The sequence below is a fragment of the Bombina bombina genome, chromosome 6, assembly GCF_027579735.1.
Source record: "Bombina bombina isolate aBomBom1 chromosome 6, aBomBom1.pri, whole genome shotgun sequence".
NCBI classification, from domain to species: Eukaryota; Metazoa; Chordata; class Amphibia; order Anura; family Bombinatoridae; genus Bombina; species Bombina bombina.
Genome location: NC_069504.1, coordinates 742,485,929 through 742,502,619, shown reverse-complemented (window position 1 = coordinate 742,502,619; position 16,691 = coordinate 742,485,929). Strand labels below are relative to the sequence as shown.

At 40.6% G+C, this 16,691-nt stretch overlaps 1 protein-coding gene across 1 annotated transcript in view; it reads left to right on the top strand.

Annotated features, from left to right (window-relative positions):
- The window catches only part of ANK1 (ankyrin 1), a 789,047-nt gene that overhangs the window by 305,544 nt on the left and 466,812 nt on the right, over positions 1 to 16,691 (top strand). The window lies entirely within an intron of this gene.

The window sequence follows — 16,691 nt, the reverse complement described above, 5'->3', positions numbered from 1 at the left end:
CATAAAATCATGGATCCATCCTACCTTGTATCAACAGTTCAGTCTGCTGGTGGTGCTGTAATTATGTGGGTGATATTTTCTCGGCACACTTTGGGCCCCTTAGTACCAATTGAGCATTGTTTAAATGCCACGGCCTACCTGAGTATTGTTGCTGACCATGTCCATCCCTTTATGACTACAGTGTACCCATCTTCTGATGCCTACCTCCAGCAGGATAATGCACCATGTCACAAAGCTCAAATCATCTCAAACTGGTTTCTTGAACATGACAATGAGTTCACTGTACTCCAATGGCCTCCATAGTTACCAGATCTAAATCCAATACAGCACCTTTGGAATGTGGTGTAAAGGGAGATTCACATCATGGATGTGCAGCCGATAAATCTGCAGCAACTGCGTGATGCAATCAAGTCAATATGGACCGAAATTTCAGGGAATGTTTCCAACACCTTGTTGAATCTATGCCACGAAAGAATTGAGGCAGTTCTGAAAGCAAAAGGGGGTCCAACCTGGTACTAGCAAGGTGTACCTAAATAAAGTGTAAATATAACTTTTATATGCACTGGGAAACAAAAACATTTGTGTGACTCATTTTATTGCTATATTCGCATTATTGTGATGGCTTGGAACTAAACCCGCAATATCTCTGAGTTATGCCTGTGTGTGTGTATATACAGTATATATATATATATATATATATATATATATATATATATATATATATATATATATATATATATATATATATATATATATATATACACACACACACATTATAGCCCTTGCCATTCAAACACCATGTCATATACCATATACCTTTTAACTCTTTTAAAATTTGTTTTTATTAATGATTTTTATCAGATCGTGTATATATGACTGTAACACTTGTGTATGTATGAGTCTAACACGATTTTAATGTAATTAAGTTGTGTTTAGTGCACTTTTTTTTTTTTTAACTCTTACCCTTTATGCAAGGTCATCACTCACGCAAATCCAACACACGATAATTTATTATGCACTTGACCAAACGTGATTACTTTTAACAACAGAGCGCTGCTTGCAATCTGGCCCTCTGTATTGTATTCTTGTTTTCTCTTAGTCTGTTCCTTTCATGCAAATTAATGTTATTCCATTTTTCTTTCCTTTATCCTCAGTTGTATTACTTCCTATTTTTTTTCTCTATCCTTATGTCTATACCCATATAATACCCTCCTGTCTCATTGCCCCTCTCTGTCTAACACACCCTTTTCTACTTTACAATTTATTTCTCACTGTCTTCAATATATCTGTCACTTTCCTATACCTATCTATGTTTTTCTAGTTTCTGTTAGCTCTCTAGTATATCTCAAATCTTATGTTTCTTCTGTTATGTGTGATCAGTCCACGGGTCATCATTACTTCTGGGATATTATCTGCTCCCCTACAGGAAGTGCAAGAGGATTCACCCAGCAGAGTTGCTATATAGCTCCTCCCCTCTACGTCACCCCCAGTCATTCTCTTGCACCCAAAGACTAGATAGGAGGTGTGAGAGGACTATGGTGATTATACTTAGTTTTTATAACTTCAATCAAAAGTTTGTTATTTTACAATAGCACCGGAGCGTGTTATTACTTCTCTGGCAGAGTTTGAAGAAGAATCTACCAGAGTTTTTTCTTATGATTTTAACCGGAGTAGTTAAGATCATATTGCTGTTTCTCGGCCATCTGAGGGAGGTAAAAGCTTCAGATCAGGGGACAGCGGGCAGTTGAATCTGCATTGAGGTATGTAGCAGTTTTTATTTTCTGAATGGAATTGATGAGAAAATCCTGCCATACCGTTATAATGACATGTATGTATACTCTACACTTCAGTATTCTGGGGATGGTATTTCACCGGAATTACTCTGTAAAAGTACATTAAACCTTTTAATAGGTATTTAATTCATGTTAAACGTGTTTGCTGGAATGTAGAATCGTTTGCATTTCTGAGGTACTGAGTGAATAAATATTTGGGCATTATTTTTCCACTTGGCAGTTTGCTTGTTTTGATTATGACAGTTTCGTTTCTCTCTCACTGCTGTGTGTGAGGGGGAGGGGCCGTTTTTGGCGCTCTTTGCTACGCATCAAAAATTTCCAGTCAGTTACTCTTGTATTTTCTGCATGATCCGGTTCATCTCTAACAGAACTCAGGGGTCTTCAAACTTCTTTGAAGGGAGGTAGATTCTCTCAGCAGAGCTGTGAGACTTATGTAGTGACTGTGTTTTAAAACGTTGCTCTGTGAATTTTATGTTTAAAATTTAATTAGTGTTACTTTACTAATGGGAACAAACCTTTGCTAACAAGTTGTGTTGTTTTTAAAGAGTGATGCTATAACTGTTTTTCAGTTCATTATTTCAACTGTCATTTAATCGTTTAGTGCTTCTTTGAGGCACAGTACGTTTTTTGTTAAATAAGATTGTAACCAAGTTGCATGTTTATTGCTAGTGTGTTAAACATGTCTGATTCAGAGGAAGATACCTGTGTCATTTGTTCCAATGCCAAGGTGGAGCCCAATAGAAATTTATGTACTAACTGTATTGATGCTACTTTAAATAAAAGCCAATCTGTACAAATTGAACAAATTTCACCAAACAGCGAGGGGAGAGTTATGCCGTCTAACTCGCCTCACGTGTCAGTACCTGCGTCTCCCGCCCGGGAGGTGCGTGATATTATGGCGCCTAGTACATCTGGGCAGCCATTACAGATAACATTACAAGATATGGCTACTGTTATGACTGAAGTTTTGGCTAAGTTACCAGAACTAAGAGGCAAGCGTGATCACTCTGGGGTGAGAACAGAGTGCGCTGATAATTCTAGGGCCATGTCTGATACTGCGTCACAGCTTGCAGAGCATGAGGACGGAGAGCTTCATTCTGTAGGTGACGGTTCTGATCCAAGCAGATTGGATTCAGATATTTCAAATTTTAAATTTAAATTGGAAAACCTCCGTGTATTACTAGGGGAGGTCTTAGCGGCTCTTAACGATTGTAACACTGTTGCAATACCAGAGAAAATGTGTAGGTTGGATAAATACTTTGCGGTACCGGCGAGTACTGACGTTTTTCCTATACCTAAGAGATTAACTGAAATTGTTACTAAGGAGTGGGATAGACCCGGTGTGCCGTTCTCACCCCCTCCAATATTTAGAAAGATGTTTCCAATAGACGCTACCACACGGGACTTATGGCAAACGGTCCCTAAGGTGGAGGGAGCAGTTTCTACTTTAGCCAAGCGCACCACTATCCCGGTGGAGGATAGCTGTGCTTTTTCAGATCCTATGGATAAAAAATTAGAGGGTTACCTTAAGAAAATGTTTGTTCAACAAGGTTTTATATTGCAACCCCTTGCATGCATCGCGCCGATTACGGCTGCGGCAGCATTTTGGATTGAGTCTCTGGAAGAGAACCTTAGTTCCGCTACGCTGGACGACATTACGGACAGGCTTAGAGTCCTTAAACTAGCTAATTCATTCATTTCGGAGGCCGTAGTACATTTAACCAAACTTACGGCTAAGAATTCAGGATTCGCCATTCAGGCACGTAGGGCGCTGTGGCTAAAATCCTGGTCGGCTGATGTAACTTCTAAGTCCAAATTACTTAATATACCTTTCAAGGGGCAAACTTTATTTGGGCCCGGTTTGAAAGAAATTATCGCTGACATTACAGGAGGTAAGGGCCACGCTCTACCGCAAGACAAAGCCAAAGCTAAGGCTAGACAGTCTAATTTTCGTCCCTTTCGGAATTTCAAAGCAGGTGCAGCATCAACCTCCACTGCACCAAAACAGGAAGGAGCTGTTGCTCGTTACAGACAAGGCTGGAAACCTAACCAGTCCTGGAATAAGGGCAAGCAGGCCAGAAAACCTGCTGCTGCCCCTAAGACAGCATGAACCGAGGGCCCCCGATCCGGGACCGGATCTAGTGGGGGGCAGACTCTCTCTCTTCGCCCAGGCTTGGGCAAGAGATGTCCAGGATCCCTGGGCGCTAGAGATCATATCTCAGGGATACCTTCTAGACTTCAAATTATCTCCCCCAAGAGGGAGATTTCATCTGTCAAGGTTGTCAACAAACCAAATAAAGAAAGACGCGTTTCTACGCTGTGTACAAGATCTATTATTAATGGGAGTGATCCATCCGGTTCCGCGGTCGGAACAAGGACAAGGGTTTTACTCAAACCTGTTTGTGGTTCCCAAAAAAGAGGGAACTTTCAGGCCAATCTTGGATTTAAAGATCCTAAACAAATTCCTAAGAGTTCCATCGTTCAAAATGGAAACTATTCGGACAATCTTACCCATGATCCAAAAGGGTCAGTACATGACCACAGTGGATTTAAAGGATGCTTACCTTCACATACCGATTCACAAAGATCATTACCGGTATCTAAGGTTTGCCTTCTTAGACAGGCATTACCAGTTTGTAGCCCTTCCATTCGGATTGGCTACGGCTCCAAGAATCTTCACAAAGGTTCTGGGTGCCCTTCTAGCGGTTCTGAGACCGCGAGGAATTTCGGTAGCTCCGTACCTAGACGACATTCTGATACAAGCTTCAAGCTTTCAAACTGCCAAGTCTCATACAGAGTTAGTTCTGGCATTTCTAAGGTCGCATGGATGGAAAGTGAACGAAAAGAAGAGTTCTCTCTTGCCTCTCACAAGAGTTCCATTCTTGGGGACTCTTATAGATTCTGTAGAAATGAAGATTTATCTGACAGAAGACAGATTAACAAAGCTTCTAAATGCATGCCGTGTCCTTCATTCCATTCAACTCCCGTCAGTAGCTCAATGCATGGAGGTGATCGGCTTAATGGTAGCAGCAATGGACATAGTACCCTTTGCACGCCTACATCTCAGACCGCTGCAATTGTGCATGCTGAGTCAGTGGAATGGGGATTACTCAGATTTGTCCCCCACTCTGAATCTGGATCAAGAGACCAGAAACTCTCTTCTATGGTGGCTTTCTCGGCCACATCTGTCCAGGGGGATGCCGTTCAGCAGGCCGGACTGGACAATTGTAACAACAGACGCCAGCCTTCTAGGTTGGGGCGCTGTCTGGAATTCTCTGAAGGCTCAGGGACAATGGAGTCAGGAGGAAAGTCTCCTGCCAATAAACATTCTGGAATTGAGAGCAGTTCTCAATGCCCTTCTAGCTTGGCCCCAGTTAAAGACTCGGGGGTTCATCAGGTTTCAGTCGGACAACATCACGACTGTAGCTTACATCAACCATCAGGGAGGGACAAGAAGCTCCCTAGCAATGATAGAAGTATCAAAGATAATTCGCTGGGCAGAGTCTCACTCTTGCCATCTGTCAGCAATCCACATCCCGGGAGTGGAGAACTGGGAGGCGGATTTCTTGAGTCGCCAGACTCTTCATCCGGGGGAGTGGGAACTTCATCCGGAGGTCTTTGCCCAAATACTTCAACGTTGGGGCAAACCAGAGATAGATCTCATGGCGTCTCGCCAGAACGCCAAACTTCCTCGCTACGGATCCAGATCCAGGGATCCGGGAGCGGTTCTGATAGATGCTTTGACAGCACCTTGGAACTTCAGGATGGCTTATGTGTTTCCACCCTTCCCGCTGCTTCCTCGATTGATTGCCAAAATCAAACAGGAGAGAGCATCAGTGATTCTAATAGCGCCTGCATGGCCGCGCAGGACTTGGTATGCAGATCTAGTGGACATGTCATCCTGTCCGCCTTGGTCTCTACCTCTAAGACAGGACCTTCTGATTCAGGGTCCATTCAAACATCAAGGTCTAACTTCTCTGAAGCTGACTGCTTGGAAATTGAACGCTTGATTTTATCAAAACGTGGTTTTTCTGAGTCGGTTATTGATACCCTGATACAGGCTAGGAAGCCTGTTACCAGAAAGATTTACCATAAAATATGGCGTAAATACCTATACTGGTGTGAATCCAAAGATTACTCCTGGAGTAAGGTTAGGATTCCTAGGATATTGTCTTTTCTACAAGAAGGTTTAGAAAAGGGTTTATCGGCTAGCTCATTAAAGGGACAGATCTCAGCTCTGTCCATCTTGTTACACAGGCGTCTGTCAGAAAATTCAGACATCCAGGCCTTTTGTCAGGCTTTAGCTAGGATCAAGCCTGTGTTTAAAACTGTTGCTCCGCCATGGAGTTTAAACTTAGTTCTTAACGTTTTACAGGGTGTTCCGTTTGAACCCCTTCATTCCATTGATATAAAATTGTTATCTTGGAAAGTTCTATTTTTAATGGCTATTTCCTCGGCTCGAAGAGTCTCTGAGTTATCAGCCCTTCATTGTGATTCTCCTTATCTGATCTTTCACTCAGACAAGGTAGTTCTGCGTACTAAACCTGGGTTCTTACCTAAGGTTGTCTCTAACAGGAATATCAATCAAGAGATTGTTGTTCCATCCTTGTGTCCAAATCCTTCTTCAAAGAAGGAACGTCTTCTACACAATCTGGATGTAGTTCGTGCCCTCAAGTTCTACTTGCAGGCAACTAAAGATTTTCGCCAAACTTCTTCCCTGTTTGTCGTTTATTCTGGACAGAGGAGAGGTCAAAAAGCTTCTGCTACCTCTCTCTCTTTTTGGCTTCGTAGCATAATACGTTTAGCCTATGAGACTGCTGGACAGCAGCCTCCTGAAAGAATTACAGCTCATTCCACTAGAGCTGTGGCTTCCACTTGGGCCTTTAAGAATGAGGCCTCTGTTGAACAGATTTGCAAGGCTGCAACTTGGTCTTCGCTTCATACTTTTTCCAAATTTTACAAATTTGATACTTTTGCTTCTTCGGAGGCTATTTTTGGGAGAAAGGTTCTTCAGGCAGTGGTTCCTTCTGTATAATGAGCCTGCCTATCCCTCCCGTCATCCGTGTACTTTTGCTTTGGTATTGGTATCCCAGAAGTAATGATGACCCGTGGACTGATCACACATAACAGAAGAAAACATAATTTATGCTTACCTGATAAATTCCTTTCTTCTGTTGTGTGATCAGTCCACGGCCCGCCCTGTTTTTTAAGGCAGGTAAATATTTTTTTAAATTATACTCCAGTCACCACTACACCCTTGGCTTCTCCTTTCTCGTTGGTCTTTGGTCGAATGACTGGAGGTGACGTAGAGGGGAGGAGCTATATAGCAACTCTGCTGGGTGAATCCTCTTGCACTTCCTGTAGGGGAGCAGATAATATCCCAGAAGTAATGATGACCCGTGGACTGATCACACAACAGAAGAAAGGAATTTATCAGGTAAGCATAAATTATGTTTTTTTTATCTGCTCTCTCTTGCATTTTTGTCTTCCTTGATTTCTAACAATGAATGATTTGCTTTGTTCTCTTGGTATCCTTTGTTGAAGTGTACACCTAGTTCGGCTCAGGAGCATGAAGTTTAATTCTGACTTTACTTTTACATTCCTATTTTGCTAACATGCAGTTTGTTGTTTCTGTCCTTTGGATTTGGAGACATATGGTGCTGGTTTCTAAAAATGTACAAAGATGATTGAGTGGAGAACATCTGAATTAACTGATAAGAACTAGATAAAAAAAAAAAGAGTTATGTCTGAATCTAAAATGACTCCTTGTGGTTAGAAAATACATTTTAGTATCTTTGTGTGTATTAATATATCTCATGGTTCTATGGACCAAAGATTAGAAGATTTTACTTTGGGTACACTTGTGAGCAGTAGCAATCAGCTCCTAACCATCAGAGAAGATGACAGTGAATCAGTGCTGAATTGTCTATTAAATACAGTGGGCGCAGTGCCTACGGCCCACAAAAACATTTTCATTTCTTTCATAGTCAGGGAATTTTTTATTTTTTTTTCTCACACCTGAAATCGCTTGTCTAAATAGATTATAACTGATTAAATCACTTATAATACACGTCCTGAAGGTCCGCTTAGGGGCAGGTGTCTGTTCTACCCCAGCCTTTCTCAGCCTCCCTGCCTTGCTTGTCAGTGACACTGCCTGTCGTCAACTATAGACTCCAACTGAATGATTTACGATAGGAAGACCATTTAGCCTCAGCGCTGTTTACTTCTCTCAATAAGCGAGATAAATACCTCAAATACATTGTTATAATGACAAACATAATTCAGTCTTGTTTATAATCCGACACCTTATTAGACCAAGAACGCTAAACCCAAAGGAAGTTATGAATACTTAACATTTCAATGTTCTTCACATAGAAGAAAATGTTCATTTAATTTTTATATCGATAATTCAATATATAAATATTCAGTATACAACAGAAGTGAGTAAACCCCTGGGCAATATCACTTAAATATCAAATTATTCAAAATTGTATCACCTCTCAATAATTGTTTTATTTCTAAGTTGACAAGTAGAGTATTTCCTATTATAAACAATTAAAAACAAATACTTTAGAAAGATAATATTGAAAATACAGGCCCCAAAGTAGAAACTTAATGCAACAAAAGTGAATACACCTGTGGGCACTGACACACAAGTTAGATCATTGAAACAAAATTGAGTACACCTATGATTTCCAATTAGCCTAATTACATGAGCATAGTTACCAGAACAGTCTAATTTTTTGACCAATGGGCTGTGTCTATCTGCAAGTTTGCATCATGTCTCCACATGGAAAAGAATTGCCAGAAGAATTGAAAAATCTGATTGTGAGACTTCACAAAGATGGAAAAGGATACAGGAAGATTGGTGACCAACTAAAAATCATTCAAAACGCAGTTGCAGCAGTAATCAGGAGGTATTGATCGATACACAGTGCTAAAAATCAGAGCCGCCGTGGCTGCCTTCCTAAAATAACGCCACGGACAGTGCGCTACTTGCACAATCTAGCTATGAAAATAAGACAACAGGCAAGTGCTTCATATTTGCATAAAGGCAAGTGCTTCTGATTTGGCTCAGGGATTATCAGTAGAAATTGGAGTTTGTGACAGCTCAGACAGTGCTAAGCTCAACTTCTATGGACAGCATCCAAGGAAAAAACCCTTGCTTGCTCTTCGGCACAAAACTGCAAGATTAAACTTTGCTAAACAACTTGAAAAGCCTAATGAATACTGGGAGCACATTATTTGGTAAGATGACCAAGACCAAGATACAATTTTTCAGCTCAGATGGGGTGCAGCATGTTTGGTGTCAACCTGGTCAGGATTATTACAGTGAATGCATAGTCCAACAGTGAATCATGGAGGTGGAAGTGTGATGATATTGGGCTGCATGACTGCAAAAGGAGTTGGGGAGATGACATTTATAGATGGCACCATGAATGCCTGCAATATACCAAAATACTGACTGACAAGATGACTCCCAGTCTCCAGAAGTTTGGCAGAGGATGAATATTCCAGCATGATAACGATCCAAAGCCCGCTGCCAAAATCAAGGAGTTTCTAAAGGAGAAACAAGTGAAAACTATGACCTGGGCAAGTATGTCACCTGACTTGAATCCAGTAGAACACCTTTGGGGTATTTTAAAGAGAATGGTAGAGCAACACAACCACTCCAGCAAAGAGCAGCTGAAAATAATGATCTCTGAAGAAGGGCAGAACATCTCTCGAGAAATTTGTACGACACTGGTTTCTTCCATGCCAAGGAGGATTGGGTCTGTCATCAAAAGTAAAGGTGGACATGCAAATTATTGAAAAAAATAAAAAAATTTAATCTCGGTAATGAAAGGTGCACTGACTTTTGTTGCATTGATTTCCTGCTTTGGGGCCGGTATTTTTAAAATAGTAAATCTAAACTGTTAGTTTTTAATTTTACATAAGAGCAAATGCCCTACTGTAAAATTTAGATGTAATGCAGTTAGTTAGGTTATACAATTTTGAATCATTTGACATTTAAGTGATATTGCACTGGTGTATACTCACTTCTGTTGTATACTGTATATATATATATATATATATATATATATATATATATATATATATATATATATATATATATATATATATACACACACACAGAACACACAGAGAAAGTCCAGCACTCACTCACAAGCTCTCAGCTAAGATTTAAAAGCAAATATGGAAAGGTTAGTTACCTCATTTGGCCAAATGGGACAAGCCCAAGTACCACAACAAGGTTCTTTCCAATACCTGGGACAGCCACACAATGCAAGCTCTCAAATCCAAACAAACTGGGAACAAGGGAAGGGTGCACAGGCTTATGTAATCACCCTAGACATATACAAAACACGGAAGGGGACTGCACTCTCATACCGGACCGGGTACACATCCCATGGTCCTGTAACATGCTCAAATTAATTAACAAAACAAATTAATACAACACACAGAGAAAGTCCAGCACTCACTTACAAGCTCTCTGCTAAGATTTAAAAGCAAAGTGAGCACCGAGGGCTGAGCATGTTACAGGGTCATGGAATGTGTACCCGGTCCGGTATGAGAGTGCAGTCCCCTTCTGTGTTTTGTAACTAACCTTTCCATTTTTGCTTTTAAATCTTAGCTGAGAGCTTGTAAGGGAGTGCTGGACTTTCTCTGTGTGTTGTATTAATTTGTTTTGTAATTTCCCTATGGTTCTTGCACCCAGACCTGTCGGGGGTTAACTGCCTGTGACTCTGGGGACAGCACAGCTTCCTGTGAGTGCCCGTGAGCACCCAGGGCTGAGCATGTTACAGGGTCATGGGATGTGTACCCGGTCCGGTATGAGAGTGCAGTCCCCATCCGTGTTTTGTATATGTCTAGGGTGATTACATAAGCCTGTGCACCCTTCCCTTGTTCCCAGTTTGTTTGGATTTGAGAGCTTGCATTGTGTGGCTGTCCCAGGTATTGGAAAGGACCTTGTTGTGGTACCTGGGCTTGTCCCATTTGGCCAAATGCAGTAACTAACCTTTCAATTTTTGCTTTTAAATCTTAGCTGAGAGCTTGTAAGTGAGTGCTGGACTTTCTCTGTGTGTTGTATTAATTTGTTTTGTAATTTCCCTATGGTTTTTGCACCCAGACCTGTCTGGGGTTAACTGCCTGTGACTCTGGGGACAGCACAGCTTCCAGTGAGTGCCCATGAGCACCCATGGCTGAGCATGTTACAGGGGCATGGGATGTGTAACCGGTCCGGTATGAGAGTGCAGTCCCCTTCCGTGTTTTGTATATGTCTAGGGTGATTACATAAGCCTGTGCACCCTTCCCTTGTTCCCAGTTTGTTTGGATTTGAGAGCTTGCATTGTGTGGCTGTCCAAGGTATTGGAAAGGACCTTGTTGTGGTACCTGGGCTTGTCCCATTTGGCCAAATGCGGTAACTAACCTTTCCATTTTTGCTTTTAAATCTTAGCTGAGAGCTTATAAGGGAGTGCTGGACTTTCTCTGTGTGTTGTATTAATTTGTTTTGTAATTTCCCTATGGTTCTTGCACCCAGACCTGTCTGGGGTTAACTGCCTGTGACTCTGGGGACAGCACAGCTTCCTGTGAGTGCCCATGAGCACCCAGAGCTGAGCATGTTACAGGGTCATGGGATGTGTACCCGGTCCGGTATGAGAGTGCAGTCCCCTTCCGTGTTTTGTATATATGTATATATATATATATATATATATATATATATACATATATATATATATATATATATATATATATACAGGTATACCCCGCTCATACAGCGGGTTAGGGACCGGAGCCCCGCTGTAAAGTGAAAACCGCCTTAAAGTGAAACAAGGCAGTTTTAGCTTTCTTTTCACTTGCCAGTGTTTTTAAAACTTGAAAACATGTTTGAACTAACATATATTAGGGGTGCAATAGCGCTACGTTTAGTTTAACACTAGCACAGCACAGTATTCAATTAGTATTCAATAAATACTGTACCTGTAACATAGTGACAATTACTGTAGTAAAATTTGCATGGGAGAAAGCATACACACCTTATGGGTGTTAGTATGCTTTAATATAAGAGATACAGAGATTTTGTTGGACTCTGGCAGTGCCTTAACTCTAGTGTCAGGAGATTTAGTGGAACAATCACAGTTGCAAAGAAATAAGACAATAGGAGTACTGTGTATTCATGGGTGCACTGTTACTTAACCTACTGATGTTATAAGTGTCCCTGTACTTGGGAAATTAATAAAAAATAACTGCTGTAGTAGTACCTAGGCTGCCCTATCCCTTGGTTATAGGAAGAAACTTTCCAGAGTTTCATGCCCTAATACAGTCTCAAGTTGCTTTTAAATAGGGAGAGTCAGAGGTTGAAACAGGGGATAGGAGTCTACATTACTTTTTCCCTTTCATTCAACCTCATTTGTATGCATCCAATCCCAAAAGGAGTTCATCTAGAAGAGAGCGCAGAAAGAGCAAATACAGATTTAAAAAAGCCCTTAATGAAGTTTTGTTAAATCAGCAGGGAAAATGTTGTAATAAAGGCATGGTTACTCAGTGCACAGAATCTGAAATAGATTAGGGAAGTGAAATTACTAAAAAAAAATCCCTGTGAACAGGACATTATTAGCAGTAGCTTTGGGTGAGAACAAGCTAATGATCCCTTGCTACTCCATGCAAGGAGCAGGGTAGTAGAGGTTAATGGGGCACCTGTAGAAGGTCAAACAAAAAGTGTCTACCCCTATTTTATGGTTAAGAAGGTCAAGAGATAGAACAGCTAGTTGTGCCTACCTCTCATACTAGGAAGGTGATAGATTTTGCCCATTCACACCTTTTGGTTGGACATCTGGGGGTAGAGAAAAATCAGGAAAGGATCCTGAGGAGGTTCATTTGGCCAGGGGTTTATGAAGAAATAAAGAGATATGTGCTTCCTGCCCAGAGTGCCAACTGTCATCCTCAAAACCCAAGTTAAGAGCTCCACTTATACCCCTCCCAATTATTGATGTACCATTTGATAGGATTGGGATGGACTTGGTAGGTCCATTAGAGAAATCAGCTTGTGGTCACCAATACATTCTTGTTATTGTCAATTATACAACTTGATACCCTGAAGCCATTCAACTACGTAAGGCCAATGCTAAAAATATAGCAAAATAATTGGTACAAGTATTTCACGGGTTGGGATCCCAAAGAAAATTTTAACTGACTAAAGGGTTGTTTCCCGTCTCATGAAAGAGTTATGCCAATTATTCAAAATACATGCTTTGAAAACCTTGGTATACCACCCACAGACAGATGGGCTAGTAGAGAGTTTTAAACGCACACTTAAGTTGATGTTAAGGAAAGTTGTTAGTAGAGATGGGAAGGATTGTTTGGAGTCCGTGAAATTCCCCAGAGCTCAACTGGTTTTTCTCATATTGAACTTTTTGTATGTTGGACTTACTAAAGGAAGCTTGGGAGGAACAGGGAGTACCAGGTACTAATGTGGTGCAGCAAAGAAAATGCAGGAGCGAAAGTCTCATTCGCCAGTTCATGGGAAAAGCTCAGGATGCTCAAAATATTTATTATGATCAGAGTGCTACTGTAAGGCAGTTTAAAAAGGGTGAATGGGTAATGGTTTTGGTTCCTACAGCTGAGAGTAAGTTTTTGGCTCTTTGGCAGGGACCTTATGAAATTATAGAAAAGGTAAGCCCTGTGAATTATAAAGTTAGTCAGCCTGACCGTCATAGGAAAGAGCAAATATTCCACATAAATCTTCTTAAGCCATGGAGGGATAGAGAAGCATTCGTAGCCCAATTAGATGATGCCGGGGCTGAGCCTCAAGTCTCAGAACAGTAGTAACTATTTCCCCAGAGCTAACACCTGAACAAGTAAAGGAAGTTAAGGAAATGGTGGAGAGGAATAAGGATGTTTTCTCTCCTATGCCAGACAGAGTATTGCCCATGATATTAATACTGAGCCTGGAGTCACCCTTAAGTTAAAACCATACAGGATTCCTAAGGCAGAAAGGAAGGCTGTATGAGCAGAGGTTAGGAAAATGCTTGAATTAGATGTGATAGAAGAATCACATAGTAATTGGTCTAGCCCAGTTGTTTTGGTACCTAAACCGGATGGTTCTCTCCGATTTTGTAATGATTTTAGGAAATTAAATGAAGTGTCAAAGTTTGATGCCTACCCGATAACATGGGTTGATGAACTGGTATAGAGGCTAGCTAAGGCCAGTTTTCTTTCCACATTGGATTTAACAAAAGGGTATTGGCAGACACCCCTCACTAAGCATGCCCGAGATGTTTATTTCAATATAAGGTAGTGCCCTTTGGTCTCCATGGAGCTCCAGCAACTTTTCAGAGGCTCATGGATAAATTATTAAGGCCACATGAACACTATGCCGCTGTGTTCTTGGATGATATCATAATCCATAGCACAGACTGGGATTCTCATTTGCAGAAAGTAGAGGCAGTGATAGACACCTTTAGGAAAGCTGGGTTAACCGCCTACCCCTCCAAATGTTTTATTGGATTGGCAAAGGCTAAGTATTTAGATGGGGTTAGTGAAACCCCAATTGAACAAGGTAGGAGCTATACAGAATTGTCCCAAGCCTCTTAGGAAAAAGCAGGTTAGAGCCTTCTTGGGAATTGTCGGCTACTACCGCAGGTTCATACTCCATTTTGTGACCAGAGCAGCTCCTGGTGCTGTACTGTCACAGTACATAGGCACAGAAGAACATCCAGTGCTATATCTAAGCAGGAAATTGTTGCCTCGAGAACTGTGCTATGCTGTTATAGAAAAAGAGTGCTTAGCAATTAAGTGGGCTATGGAGACTCTCTAAAGAATTATTTGCTGGGCAGGCGCTTCACCCTTGTCACAGACCATGCTCCGTTAAAATGGATGCACACCAACAAAGATAGAAACTCACGGGTCACTAGATGGTTTTTGTCTTTGCAACCATTTACTTTTGTAGTGAAGCATAGAGCAGGAGATTGGAAAGGTCACTTTTTCCCTTCTAACAAAGTGTTAATTTGTTAGCAGCTCACCACAGCTGATTCTTGTTAAATCATTTTGATCCCTTTAAATGCTGCTCTTTAGAGGAAATCAGTGCTGTATGTCTGAATGTATAGCTGGCAGAAACAAGAGACTGGTGAGCAAACATTGTTCTATTCTGAAAAATTTGATTTGTTTTGTTAACTGGGACCAGCTTAGCTGCCCAGTACTGGTTAGTAAGTATATATTGCATGTATAGTTAGTCTCTTAAAGAGGAGTAGGATTTTGTTTGTTTTATGCTTGATTTAAAGGGGAAGTAAACCCCATGTTTAAAACTGCTGATAAAAATAAAACAGCCTAAAAACTATATTTCTTTCATGTATTTGGCAAGAGTCCATGAGCTAGTGATGTATGGGATATACAATCCTACCAGGAGGGGCATAGTTTCCCAAACCTCAAAATTCCTATAAATACACCCCTCACCACACTCACAATTCAGTTTTACAAACTTTGCCTCCTATGGAGGTGGTGAAGTAAGTTTGTGCTAGATTTCTACGTTGATATCCGCTTCTCAGCATTTTGAAGCCCGATTCCTCTCAGAGTACAGTGAATGTCAGAGGGATGTGAAGGGAGTATCACCTATTGAATGCAATGGTTTTCCTCATGGGAAATCTATTTCATAGGTTCTCTGTTATCGGTTGTAGAGATTCATCTCCTACCTCCCTTTTTCAGATCGATGATATACTCTCATATCCCATTACCTCTACTGATAACTGTTTCAGTACTGGTTTGGCTATCTGCTATATGTGGATGGGTGTCTTTCGGTAAGTATGTTTTCATTACTTAAGACACTCTCAGCTATGGTTTGGCACTTTATGTATTAATATAAAGTTCTAAATATATGTATTTTACTTATATTTGACATGAGTCAGGTTTATGTATATTTCCTTTTGCAGACTATTCAGTTTCATATTTGGGAAAAAAAAACAAATTTAGGAAAATATTTTTCTTAACTGGGGTTTAGTCTTTTTTTCAAATTGACTGTTTTTTCATTAAATTTTTGCGGGCAAAATTAGGCTTGTTAGGTGCAAAATGCTGATGTTTATTGTGTCATTCTTAGCGCGAGAATTTTTTTGGCGCGAGGATACGTCTGGTGATGCAAGTTAGTCATTTCTGGCGTCTTAGTTGATGCCAAGTTCCTTGCACAAGGTTGCGTCTGCAATGATGCAAGTGTTTCATTTCCGGATGTTGTTAGCGCCAAAAAATGTAATTTTGCGTTGTGCGTCATACTTGCCGCCAAATAATTTCATTATTTAAAACCCCAGTCCTATGTGCCTCTTGCCTTTTTCTATGTCAGAGGGCTATGCTGTTTGCATTTTTTTTCCCATTCCTGAAACTGCCATATAAGGAAATTGATAATTTTGCTTTATATGTTGTTTTTTTCTCTTACATTTGCAAGATGTCTCAATCTGATCCTGTCTCAGAAACTACTGTTGAATTCCTGCTGCATGATAACAGTTCTACCAAAGATAAGTGTATCTGTTGTATATTAGTTGAGATTATATCTCCAGCGGTAGTATGTAACAGTTGTCATGATAAACTTTTACATGCAGAGAATGTATCCATCAGTAATAGTACAATGCCTGTTGTTCCTTCAACATCTAATGTACATGATATCCCTGTGAATATAAAAGATTTTATTGCTGATGCGATTCAGAAGCCTTTGTCTGCTATCCCGCTTTCTTATAAATGTAAAAGGTCTTTTAAAACTTCTCATAAAGTTGATGAAATTTCAAATGACCGACAACATACTGAATTATCCTCCTCTGATGAGGATCTATCTGATTCAGAAGATCGTACCTCAGATATTGACACTGACAAATCTACTTATTTATTTAAAATGGAGTATATGCGTTCCTTGTTAAAAGA